At 35.0% G+C, this 13,774-nt stretch overlaps 2 protein-coding genes across 3 annotated transcripts in view; one reads left to right on the top strand and one right to left on the bottom strand.

The window, feature by feature from the left end:
* The window catches only part of LOC109064757 (CD99 antigen-like protein 2), a 289,995-nt gene that overhangs the window by 205,482 nt on the left and 70,739 nt on the right, over positions 1-13,774 (top strand). The window lies entirely within an intron of this gene.
* LOC109094305 (charged multivesicular body protein 2Bb) overlaps positions 1-13,774 on the bottom strand; it is a 338,419-nt gene that overhangs the window by 260,577 nt on the left and 64,068 nt on the right. The window lies entirely within an intron of this gene.

Genomic DNA, 13,774 nt, shown 5'->3' with positions numbered 1-13,774 from the left:
CTTTTTTTAAATATTATCTTCTGTAAAAAAAAAAAAAAAAAAAATATCCAGTTATCAGGAATACATTGTAAGTTTGTAAGTGTAAACTTTTTTTTATTTACTTTTTTCTCTTCAGAAGAAAGAAAAAAAATGAAATGCAGGGTACAGTTTCGTTATCACGTTGCCCTACTCGAGGAGCGTCGCCAACCATAAAGAGCACCTTTCAGCTGCAACCGTGACCCGGAATGAATGTTTGTGTGGGTTCATGATGGAAACAGCCCAGGGTGCTGCTTCTGAGACCTGCTCCTGTCACTCTGAGGTTCCCTTTTGAAAGACTTTCCCACACTGCAGCAGTCCTGATGATGCTGCCTGTGAGCATGATTAAACGGATGGAGTTTCTCACTTTTGCAGCATGGGTCTTTAATGATTGAGATTAAATCAGCAGTCCCCTCTCCTGTTGTTTTACTGCGTCTGTTACTAATACATGTACTCATATTTTTGTTCTTATGAAGACACACACACACACACATACACACATAAATATATAATGTCTCTGTAATGACTTGATTGGTATAGAATGCACCATTGTCTACTTTTTTTCTTAAGCAATGTTGCTTTTGTTACAAAAATTAAGTGCTATAAGGAAAAGGCTCAGTCACATTTATCAACAAAGTTAGTGGATGCTTTCAAACGTGGGAATGATGACGTTTGAAAAAGTGTTGTAAATGAAATATGTGATTTTCAGTGAGCATTTGATAGCCCATCATCAGAAAATCATTTTTAACTTGTAAGTGTGCTTATATTGAAATATACTGGAATTTCTTCATCTATGCCAGACTTTACAGGTCAGTTTGGTGCCATCTACACTGATCAGAGACTAATTTTGTTGATTCCCTTATATTTTGGGCAAAGATTTTGATATACAAAACTGATCTCTGATCAGTGGAAAAGTTAGTTTTGTTTTTTTTTTTCTTTTGTTCCATGTTTAAGTGATGAAAATGCTATTGTAATTCTTTTCTGTCTTTTGCCATAACATGTAGCTGTCAACAACTACAATGTAAATGTTATTTTTAAGCTTTTTTTTTTTTTTTTTTTTTCATTTCTGATTTTTATTTTTTTGGATTATGTATTGTATTTTTTAAAATATGTTGCTTATATGTAACCTAAATGAGTTAAAAAAAGCATTCTGGTGCAGTCTTTGGTCAACAATATTATATATTTGGCAGCTGTTCATAATCAAATGTGTTGAGGTAGTTTTTATTTTACATTTAAAGATTGTGAAGATTTAATATCATTGTTTAATCTTCTCTTCAGTCCGGGGTTGTTCAGTCCTGCTTCTTGGAGACCTGCAGAGTTCATTTAACACCAGTTCACATCTGTCTGTAATGCTTGGTTAGCTATATCTGCAGAAAGGTCTGAACAGCATAATGGCTTTTTTTTGTTCAGAATAGCATAGTACTATTCTAAGTACAGTTCAAAAGTTTGGGTAGTATGATTTTTTTTTTTTTTTTTTTTTTTTTTTTTTTTTTTTTTTTTTTTTTTAGATTAATACATTTATACAGCCAGTATGCATTAACTTGGTCAAAAAGTAAAGACATTTTAAAAATATAATAATAATAATTGGTAATCAGAAATATTTCTTGGACACTGAATCTGCATGTAGAATAATTACTAAAGGATCATGTGACACTGACAACTGGAGTAATGGCTGTTGAAAACTAAGCAATTTTTAAAATTAGTAACGAAATTACAGTTTTTGATCAAATAAATCCAGCCTTGGTGAAAAAGAGAGGTTTCTTTCAAAAACATTGTAAAATCGACCCCAAACTTTTTAACAGTGTATTGTTTTCAGTATGCACATTTTCTATGCATATAATATCCAGTGATGCCCTATATTTGCAACGAAATAAAAGAAGACAGTAAACTGCAAACAGGTTTTGAATACTCACAAATGAAATATGCTCACCTTCACATTTGCAGAATGACAAACTGGAAGTAACTAAAACCTTTACACAAAATTGGATTAAAAATGCCAAAACCCATATGTTTATTTCCAAAAAGATAATTAAAGCTAAACTAAATATGTGGAAGTTTCTTTTGTTTTTTTCACAAACTATTAAAATACATTGTACTTTTTAAAGCAATCTCAGAATGCAGTTCTATGGCTGTTTATTGTGTGAGTACTGTTCGTACGCTTTTAGCCATTCACTCAATCTTACAGTTTGTGTAAATACAAAACAGACATATGAAATCTTTAGTGGTGCATAAACAGAAAAGTATTTTTATTCTGTAAGAGACGAGAAAACCTCAATTTTCTTCGCTTTAAGAACACCAGATTGCTTTGTAGCATTGCTTTTCTAAAATAGAATGTTACTTTCAGAGCTCTCTGATTGCTTTCTGTATTCTCAGACTCAGGAGCGCCATCACCTTTCACATGCTTAGTGATCAAGGTCCCCAGCAGTCTTTTGATAGTGGCCTCATTATTGGTATGAACGAGATTCAGAAAACACATTAGGTACTAAAATGGTGTTAAATGGACCCTCGTAAATCCTTATCCTCTCACCCCTTGTCTCAGAATCTGGGGGTTTGATTGCCATTAAAGCAAAACGCAGAGGCTTAAATGAAAATGTTCTTTGATCAATGATTATAAACCCAGTAATTAGCACTGATTCATATTAGCAATACCTTATATGGTTAAAAAAAGATCATTTTGTGTCAAGGGTTAATTATAGAGCTTTTTCATGCAGTCTAGAATTTTAATGATCTTATTTGCCTTGAAGTTAAGGGACTTATTTACTTATTTCTGTCAAGGGCATTAAAGATGAAGAGGAGTACATGTATATGAATATGTTCAACTTCAATGCTAAAAAAAAAAAGTAAAAAATTATAAATAAAAAATTAACACACTATTAGAATCTACATTTTTTAAAAAAGAATATCACTCAATAACAGATATTTGAGTTTACATTACACACAAAATAAAAGTTAATGATGATCAGGGTAAGCCACACCTGCCTGTCTGTTCTGTTGTGTATGTTAATAAATTGGAGAATATATAATGGAAATGTTACAAATAGATGCTATTAAAACGCAATATTCTTAAAAGGTTGCTCCTCATTTTGTTTCAAACCTTAAGACTTTTGTTCATCTTTGAAACACAAATGAAGATATTTTTGTCCCCTATAATGAAATTCTACCAAAAAGTTCATCAAGACATCATAAAAGCAATCCATATTGATCGAGCATTTGGCCTTCTGTTTACAGTTTGATGTGATCTACATCTGCATTGATCAATGTTTATAAGTGAAGAAGAGCCTGAAATCTGTTCATGTGTCTTCTGAAGACTTGAATTAAACTACTTAATTGTTTTAAGTAATTATTTTAAGATTTCTTATGTCTGTATGAACTTCCTGAAATGTCAAAGTTTTGGTAAATTGAAATTTCAATGAAGGGACAGAAATCTCTGGTTTCATTCAAAAAATCTTTATTTGTGTTTCAAAGATGAACAAAAGTCTGATAGGATTTTAATGACATGAAGGTGAGTAAATTATGACAAAATTTTTGGGTGAACTAACATTTTAAGAGAAATATATAAGTAAGTGTATTTTAGGAGTTTGGCACTTCAGTATTTTATTTTAGGGGTTTTGTAATTGAATGAATGTTTCTAAAATTCTGTAAGACACATATCAGATTATGAAAACTGTGCTAAAAAATTTATGGATTCAGTGGAAAAATACTGACTCCCCCCAACTACTAATGATCCCAGACAAAAGAAAATTCTGAAATCCCAATCACAAAACAGACAATTTATATACTAAACACACTAAAACAACAATCTGCCTTCATTTGTTTCCAGCACCTGGTCATTTGTTAATCAGATGTCATTAAGCATTAGTGAAATGAATGGTGTGATTGCTTTTGCGCTCATACAGCTGTGTCCTGATGCTCAGATTTTGGGGTAGTAATTGCATGACCTCCCTCCTCATCTCTCTCTCACACATTTAACTTCATGACCCTGTCTGTTTGATTTCTGTTTTGGATTTTGATTGTTCTTCATAGTCATTGAGGTACTCCAGACTGATTGTAATGTGACACTAATCGAAATACATTAAACAGTAAATGAAGTGTGAACTCCACTGCAAGTATGGATGGACTGATGTTACAGCGTCTGTTGTCCATTTTGTCCTTGTGATCTGCATGTTTTTCTACTATGAACAAGTCTAGGAGAAAATCCCTGGAAAAATGTCTATTCTATTCATTTTCATTCTATTCACCCTATTCTTTTCTCACAATTCTACTATGAGCCAGTCTAGAGAAAATCATTGGAAACATTTTCATTCTATCTCTATTCTATTCTATTCTCACATTTCGACTATGAACTGAAGTCTAAGAAAATATCTGGAAACCTACTCTATTCTACTCTACTCTATTCTCACAATTCTACTATGAACAGAAGTCTAGGAGAAAATTGCCGGAAACATATTCTATTCTATTTTATTCTCACAATTCTACTATGAACTGTGCCCAAGAGAAAATCTCTGGAAACCTACTCTATTCTATTCTCACAATTCTACTATGAGCTGAAGTCTAGGAGAAAATCACTGGAAACATTTTCTATTCTATTCTATTCTATTCTCATATTTCTACTATGTGAACTGAAGCTCCAAGAGAAAATCTCTGGAAACCTACTCTATTCTATTCTCACAATTCTACTATGAACTGAAGTCTAGTAGAAAATCACTGGGAAAATATTCTATTATATTTTATTCTCACAATTCTACTATGAACTGAAGTCTAAGAGAAAATCACTGGAAGCATTTTCTATTCTATTCTATTCTCACATTTCTTCACTATGAACTGAGATCCTAGTAGAAAATCACTGGAAAAATATTCTATTATATTTTATTCTCACAATTCTACTATCAACTGAAGTCTAAGAGAAAATCTCTGGAAACATACTCTATTCTATTCTATTCTCACAATGCTACTATGAACTGAAGTCTAGGAGAAAAATCACTGGAAACATTTTCTATTTTATTTTATTCTCGCAATTCTACTATGAACTGAAGTCTAGGAGAAAAGAAATGAAAACATTTTCTATTCTATTCTCAATTCTACTATGAACTGAAGTCTAAGAGAAAATATGTGGAAACCTATTCTATTCTATTCTATTCTATTCTATTCTATTATATTCTATTTTATTTACCCAATAAAAAAGTCTTGACCAGGGGCGCATCAGGTGCTCACTCTATTCACCCAATGTTCTCCATAGAGAGGTGCCTAAAATTCCAAATCAACAACAACAACAACAACAACAAAATTTAATATTTGAAATCCCAAAATAATAATAATGAATAATAATAATAATTAATAATAAATATGTACCCACATGACATATGCAGCATTTTTCTGATGACAGAGCACTAGAAGGGCATGACTACTTACCAGTCTCTATGTGCATTAACTAAGGAGCATGTAATGCCAATTGAAACTGGACCTTCAGGGATGGCTACATTTTCATACATTCCACAGAAATCAATTCATCATCAAGTAAGAAGCTTAGCAGGATGTTCTAACCAGCGCCTTTGTCGCTTTCAAGATGTTTCAATTATTCATCACAGAAAGCTAACAAAAAATGGCAATGCAATGAGGAGGATTGCAATTGATGTTGACGACTTCTTTGTTCCTTTGGCGCATATCACTGTGGTGCAATTGAAAATTAATTTACAACAGATGGCAGGGCACCAGAGAGGAGGGAACGGTGCGCTCCACTGGTATTACTCATTTATATTCGTTCCGGGGAGAAAATCACTGAAAACTTGCCTACTCTTTATTTTCGCTTTAACGGCACACTCTCTTTTGATATGAACTGAAAAAGATTTGTTTTCTATTTGCTAAGGATTAGAGGAGGGCAAAAACAGAAGACAAATAAATTGCGTTGTAAATAAATATTATTTAAAGATACAAAGTGGTCTCATTAGGGCTGGAAATGGCTTGGTGAGTTTCTCTTTCTTTTTTTAAAAGTTGAAAATTTGCCCCCCAAGTTAATCAGTATACCAAAAAAAAAGCATACTGTTTTGATCAGATCTTTATCATAAACTGAAAGGTATAATAAAAGTTTAGCCATAGAAACAAGCTTCTCCAATTAAAATAAACGTTATTTAAAATAAACTAATAAAATAAAACCAAAAAAAAGAAAGCAAAGAAAAGAAAGAAGGAAAGACAGAAAAAGAAAGAAAGAGAAAGAGAAGAATAAGAAAAGAAGAAAGAAAAGAAGAAAGAAAGAATGAAGCCTTAGCTGCCTTGGATTTATTGATTTTTTTTTTCTTGTAAACACAAATTGAAGGTAAGATATTAAAAAATACCAATTTAAAAGAATACACATTTGATGTTAACCGAGTTAATTAGAGAGCAGCTGACATTTATTGTTATTTTGAATCAAATTTCATTCAATAAAATTTAAATTCATAAGCTGACACCCAGCTAAATATGATTTAAAAAATGATAAAAAAAGAAAACGATAAAAAAAGATTATTTTTAAAAAGTATTATAAAATGAAAATTATTAGAATAAAATAAAAACAATAACATTTTGCTAAATACTGTAATTAATTTTAAATCGAGAAGGGAATTTGTGTGGACATATGAAAGGGGTGTTAAAGCCTGTACACACCAAGAATGATCACTATAAAGAAAAATATTATTACATACAATAACCTTCTGTTCATTATAAGCTTGCTGCTAATAATGACATTGAAAGATTGCCAATGTTTTTATTGTTCATCAGCTGGAAAAAATGACATTGTTACTCTGTGTTGTTAATTGTGGTGCAGACTTCACTGTTCTCCTAGAACAATTATTAAAAACTTTATAATTACAGTTATCGCTAAAGTTGTCATCCTTGATGTGAATGAGCCTTAAGGTTATTTGATCTACATAAATTCACTGTATAATGTCGGTTGCATTTAAAGTTTATGACATTAAATCCACATTTTTAAAATTTGAGGATTTTTTTTTTTTTTAGATGCTGGTTACACAAAATACAAATCATTCACATATACAATGATGAGGCAAGACATCCAAATATAGCGCAAAGCTTGTTAGTTCACAAAACAAAAAAATGATCCAAAATTTGGATTACTGTTTTGGCAGCAGGTAGAACTAAGACCTTATTATACTGATAATTCTCGATGTCTCCACGGCTCACGCGCGGATGAAGCTGGCTCGGCCTGTTACACCCTAATATGTGTTTCAACACCCCAATGAGACTGTGACAGTCAGCCAGCAATGATGAATATATCTATTCCCTCAACACTGACAAATCCCATTTTCACCGTACGGAGTCCAGCCTTCAAATATGTGTCCAGGCACATTCCACTTTTTCTCCCGCAATAAGGAGCTACACAATCCTCTGTAATGGGTGATTTTTGTGGATCATCTTTTTGTGATTGTCATGCAGCGGTGCAAGACAATGAGGGCCGAGCCATTGCTATTCACTGTGCACCCAATTTAGTATACAACCCTATATATCACTGTCTCATAGAGGTAAAGCTGTTACTTGATTTTTGATTTCAAGGTTACTTGATTTTGACACAATTTTAGTTGTAAGCACATTTATATCTAAAGAAATAAAACTATTCAAACACAGGTTATTTAAACAATATCACAATGCAAAAGTGCTGTTGATCTAGGGTGCATTTCCCAAAAGCAAATATGGTCACAAGTTTCCTCATTGCCAATAGAATTCAGTGGAATTAACAATCATAGTTAACTAACGATGCTTTTGAGAAACACACCCCTGAATAGCAGCTTGGCCAAACCAACAACACAGCTGCTGGTATGACATTGCTATAATAAACAGTTCAATAAACAATAAATTTTATACAGAGTAACTCACATTTGTACACAATATTGTCACTTTTGTGTTTGTAAACAAATCAATTTGATTGAGTGAATGATTCAATGACTCACTCATGAAGACAACCGCTTTTTTCATTTATCAATGAATTTGTGTTATTTAACAAATTGATTTGGTTGAGTGGATGATTAAACTAACTAACTAACTAACTAAAGACAGTCACTACTCACCACATACTGGCATATTAATGTAACATGCAGAAGAAAAGCACGTTAAAATCACTACTGCTAAAAGGTGTGGTGACTTCACTATTGCTCAATGAAATTTTTGTGGGGAAAATTAAGTTATTCCAATATAAATCTCAAGATCAAGGAAGTTAATTTATCATTTATGATCACCAGGGTGCCAAATCCTAATGCATGGCTGATTTTAAAGCTAAACAACTTTATAATTGAAAATAACTGTTTTCATTGCAATATATTTTATAATGTAATTTATTTCAGTAATGACAAAGATGAATTTCCATTAGTCCAGTTTTCAGTGACACACAATCATATAGGAATCATTCTAATATGCTGATTTGCTGCTCAAGAAACATTTCTAAGAAACATCTGACATACACTAACAGTGAAGCTGTGAATTTAATTACTTAAAGAGAAATATAATGTAGCATTTTAAGTTTATATTAAAAAAAAAGTCACGGGCAACAAGTTTCTGTGCTCCTGAATGTATCTGTTTGCAGCACGATCTTCAAACTCTTTGTGAGAGAAGACAGTGCATTAATACAGAATGTGATTACATTTACATTTATTCATTTAGCAGATTCTTTTATCCAAAGTGACTTACAATTGGGGAATACTTCAATCGATTAATCTTAAAAAGGCAAATAGACACAGGAAGTGCTCGTCGTACCAAGTTCATTGTACATTGTTCAAATAAGTACAAGCTAGACAGAGAAAAAGAAAAGAAAAGAGAAAAAGGTCTGGAAGTTTTGGAAAGTGATTTTGTGCCTCTTTGTGATGGTACCACGAGGCATCGCTCACTAGTGGATCTCAGACTTCTGGAGGGGATGTAGATTCATAAGAGTAAGTGGAAGTAGGCGGGTGCTGAGCCTGAGGATGTTCTATATGCAAGCATCAGTGTCTTGAAACTTGATGTGAGCCGTAACCGACAGCCAGTGCAGGGAGATAAAGAGAGGAGTGAAGTGGGTTCTTTTGGGCTTGTTAAAGACCAGTCTTGCCACTGCATTCTGAATCATTTGTAAAGGTTTTACTGTGCTTGATGGAAGTCCAGCCAGAAGAGCATTGCAGTAGTCCAGGCTAGAAATGACAAGGACCTGGACATAAACTCGTGCAACATGCTCGTTAGGAAGGGCCTGATCTTTTTGATGTTGTGCAATGCAAACCTGCAAAATCTAGCAGCTTTTGCAATGTGGTCTTTGAAAATCAGCTGGTCATTAAAGATTACAACAAAGATTTCTGACCCGAACGTGATGGGGTAATTGTTGATTAACCTAACTGGATGGTGAAGTCATGCTGTAGATTTGGAGTGGCCATGAAGACAAGAAGCGCTCACTCTTTCCCAGGTTGAGCTGTAGTTGATGTTCTTTCGTCGATGCCGAGATGTCCGCCGGTCAGCCTGAGATTCGTGCAGCTACCGTTGGATCATCTGGTTGAAATGAGAGATAGAGCTGTGTGTCATCAGCATAGCAATGGTAGGAGAAGCCATGTGCATATATAATGGATCCCAGTCATGTAGTAGTTATGGATAAGAGTAGGGGTCCAAGAACTGATACCTGAGGAACCCCAGTGACCAGTTAATGTGCTTTGGATACCTCCCCACCCCAGGCCACCCTAAAAGACCTACCAGCAAAGTGGATTCCCTGTGATGCCCAGTGATGAGAGGGTGGAAAGAAGGAACTGATAATGAACAGTGTCAAAAGCAGCAAATATATCCAGCAAAATAAGAAGTGATGATTTGGAAGGACAAGGACACGAAAGGTTCAGTAGGACTTTTTGCTTTAAATGAAAGTTATGATTTTAACATTCACGTTGATAATACAAATGATGCATTAGTACTTGCGTTTACTGACCTAATAAACTCTTTTGGAGTCAAGCAAAATGTCACCAGGCCCATACATCGTTTTAATCATACGCTAGATTTAATTATATCGCATGGAATCAATCTTACTGATATAGATATCGTACCTCAAAGTGATGATGTTACTGACCATTTCCTTGTATCGTGCATTCTGCGTATTAATGATATTAACTATATAGCTTCGTGTAATCATCCGGGCAGAACTATTGTTCAAGCCACCAAAGACAGATTTGCAAATAACCTTCCTGATTTATCTCAGCTGCTCTGGTGTACCCATAAAATACACATGAACTAGATGAAATGACTGGCAACATGGGCACTATCTTCTCTAATACATTAAAAGCTCCCATCAAATTGAAAAAAAGTTTAGAGAAGAATGTACTGTGCCATGGTACACCTAGTAATACACATTCTCTCAAGAAAGAAACTCATAGTCTTGAGCACAAATGGAGAAAAACTAACTTGGAAGTTTTAAGAATTGTGTGGATATTAAAAAAACAGGATGTCCAGCTATGGACACGCTCTAAAAATGGTCAGGGCTGAGCATATCCACAAACTCATAGATAATAACCAAAACAATCCAAGGGTTTTATTTGGCACAGTGGCTAGATTAACATATAACCCAGATGACACCCAATCTAAATATTCCCTCACAGTTTAAATAGTAATGACTTTATGAATTTCTTCACTGATAAAATAGATAACATCAGGAATACAATAACAAATGTAGATTCTACAGCGTCTAATACTTTTTTTAATCTAATATATCTAATACAGTTTTATCCATCGCACCGAAAAGAAAAACTGCAGTGCTTTACAACTATAGGACGGGAAGAGCTAAATAAACTTATCACTGCATCTAAACCAACAACATGTTTATTAGATCCTGTACCCACTAAATTACTGAAATTGTTACCTGTAGCAGAAGAACCGCTTATCCATATTATTAACTCGTCGTTATCTTTAGGTCACGTCCCAAAACCATTCAAGCTGGCCGTTATTAAGCCTCTTATTAAGAAACCACAACTAGATCCTAGTGAACTGGCAAATTACAGACCCATTTTAAATCTTCCATTTATGTCTAAAATTTTAGAAAAAGTTGTGTCTGCTCAATTGTGCTCCTTCCTGCAAAAAATGTATCTGTATGGAGAATTTTTTTCAGGATTCAGTCACCATCATAGCACAGAAACTGCACTTGTTAAAATTACAAATGACTTGCTTCTTGCGTCAGGACCAAGGCTGCATCTCATTGCTAGTTTTTTACTTGATCTTAGTGCTTGCGTTCGACACCATAGATCACGACATACTCATAGATCGATTACATAACTATACAGGTATTTCAAGGGCAAGGCTTTAAGATGGTAAAGAATCCTACCTGTCAGATCGCTACCACTTTGTTTATTTAAATGGGGGAGTCATCTCATTTATCACCAGTAAAATATGGAGTGCCACAAGGATCTGTCCTAGGTCCTCTGCCATTTTTAATATACATGTTGCCCCTTGGTAATATTATTAGAAAATACGGGATTAGACTGGACTATTGTAATGCACTGCTAGGTGGTTGTCCTGCATCTTCAATAAACAAGCTACAGGTAGTGCAAAATGCAGCGGCTAGAGTCCTTACCAGGTCAAGGGAAATATGATCATATTATCCCCCAATTTACAGTTCTTTGCACTGGCTACCTATTAAGTTCCGTATCAGTTACAAAAATATTATTACTTACTTATAAGGCCCGTAATGGTTTAGCTCCTGCATACCTAACTAGTCTTCTACCACGCTACAATCCATCACGCTCCCTAAGGTCACAAAACGCTGGACTTTTGGTAGTACCTAGGATAGCAAAGTCCACTAAAGGAGGTAGAGCTTTTCGCATTTGGCTCCCAAACTCTGGAATAGCCTTCCTGATCATTTTCGGGGTTCAGACACACTTTCTCTGTTTAAATCTTGATTAAAAATACATATCTTTGGCCAAGCATTCAAATAATGCATCTCATAATTTTGGACTGCAGTTATATCTGATCAAATGTGCATTATTATTCTTTAGCTTGGGTTAAACTTATTCATTTTACTTGACTGGAACAGCAGCTATGCTAATTATGTCTTTATTTGTATTTCTGTTTTGCCAAGGGATTTTACATCCCGTGGTAACTAGGATTTACACAAGCTTCAGTCTGGATCCAGAACTCCTGAGAAGAGATGATGCCAACCCCTCAGAGGACCTCAGATGATGCTATCCCTCAAACAACATACAGAACTACAAATTTTGCTGTAAGTTTGATTGCATAATTGTTGTTAATAGTGTTCATCGTCTGTTTGTTTACGTCTTTTATTGATTTTTCCGAACATTTCTGCCTTATGCACATAAACTGACAGTCATCACTGATAAGCTACTACTAAATATCGTAGAAACTTAATTTTCTGTAAAGTTGCTTTGCAATGATTTGTATCGTAAAAAGTGCTATAGGCTACAAATAAACTTGAATTGAATTGAATTGAATTGAATTGAATTGAATTGAATTGAATTGAAAGATGGGAGGGTGAAAAGGAACACAGAGTTTGTTTAAAGGTAACAGGTAGGGGGGTTGGTGGCACACAGGTAGGAAGATGTAGGTTATATGTAATGAAGAAATGGTCAGAGATGTGTAGGGGTTTTACCAAAATGTTGTCTGCAGTACAATTGCGTGTGTAAATTAAGTCAAGTTGGTTGCCTGATTTGTGAATGCTTGTAGTGGTAATGCATTTGAAATCAAATGAAACTAGGAGTGAATGGAAGTCTGCAGCATAAGGCTTGTCCAGATGAACGTTAAAGTCGCCAAAGACTAAAAGTGGACTGCTATCCTCTGGGATTGAGGACAGCAGACCATCCAGCTCTTCTAGGAAGGTGCCCAGTTACCCAGGAGGACCGGTATATTACCACAACATGGAGTTTTATAGGATCTGTTACAGTAATCACATGAGATTCAAATAAGTTATAATTCCATAGGGGAAAGTGGGTTGAGTATTTCCAATTGTCAGAAATGAGCAGACCAGTGCCCCCACCCCCTCCCAACCTGACGATGGGTGTGTGAGAGAAAGAGAATTTGTTAGACAGAGCAGCTGGGGTTGCTGAGTCTTCTGGACGAGTCCAGGTCTCAGTCAAGTCCAAGATGCTGAGTATAGATTGCAAAGAAAAAGCAGAAATGAAGTCAGCTTTGTTGACAGCCGACTGACAATTCCAAAGACTCACAGAAAAATAAAGAGCTGCAGTAGAAGATGTACAGATAGGATGCAGGTTAGCAAGATTGCATTGCCGTCTGTGAGTCAAGTCAAGTCAAGTCACCTTTATTTATATAGCGCTTTAAACAAAACAGTGTGACAAGGGGGCATGGTTTAGCAGCATTTGCAGTGGGAGGGAGCGGTCTGGGACGAACACTGAGTAAGTAGGTCTAGTGCAAAATGACATTTCACCTGCTTCTTATTACAGTGATTGGCATGGGGAGAACGTAAATGGTCCACTCTGAGGCTGAAGTGGCAGAGAGAGAGAGAGCGGCTAAGGACTCGTGGCTGACTCATTGCTGATGCGTTGCTGGTTGGATCAAGTTAGAAACCAACATACTCAGAGTTTATGTTATCTGATGCATGTGATCACGCCTATATTTGTTAATTTTGTTGTGCTGAAAAATTTGCCACGAGCCTCATTCACGCCCACCCTGACTTCTTCCTTCTCCCCTAACATGAACTGTATCACAAACAGATTGTGTCAAAGCAACTGAACAACATCAATTAGGAAAACAGTGTGTCAACAATGCAAAATGACAAAGGCAGTACATCATTGAATTCAGTGATGTCATCATCCAG

This window comes from Cyprinus carpio, chromosome A1, assembly GCF_018340385.1.
Source record: "Cyprinus carpio isolate SPL01 chromosome A1, ASM1834038v1, whole genome shotgun sequence".
Classification (NCBI taxonomy): Eukaryota; Metazoa; Chordata; class Actinopteri; order Cypriniformes; family Cyprinidae; genus Cyprinus; species Cyprinus carpio.
The sequence above is the reverse complement of the archived record's forward strand: the minus strand, read 5'-3'. Positions and strand labels throughout refer to the sequence as shown.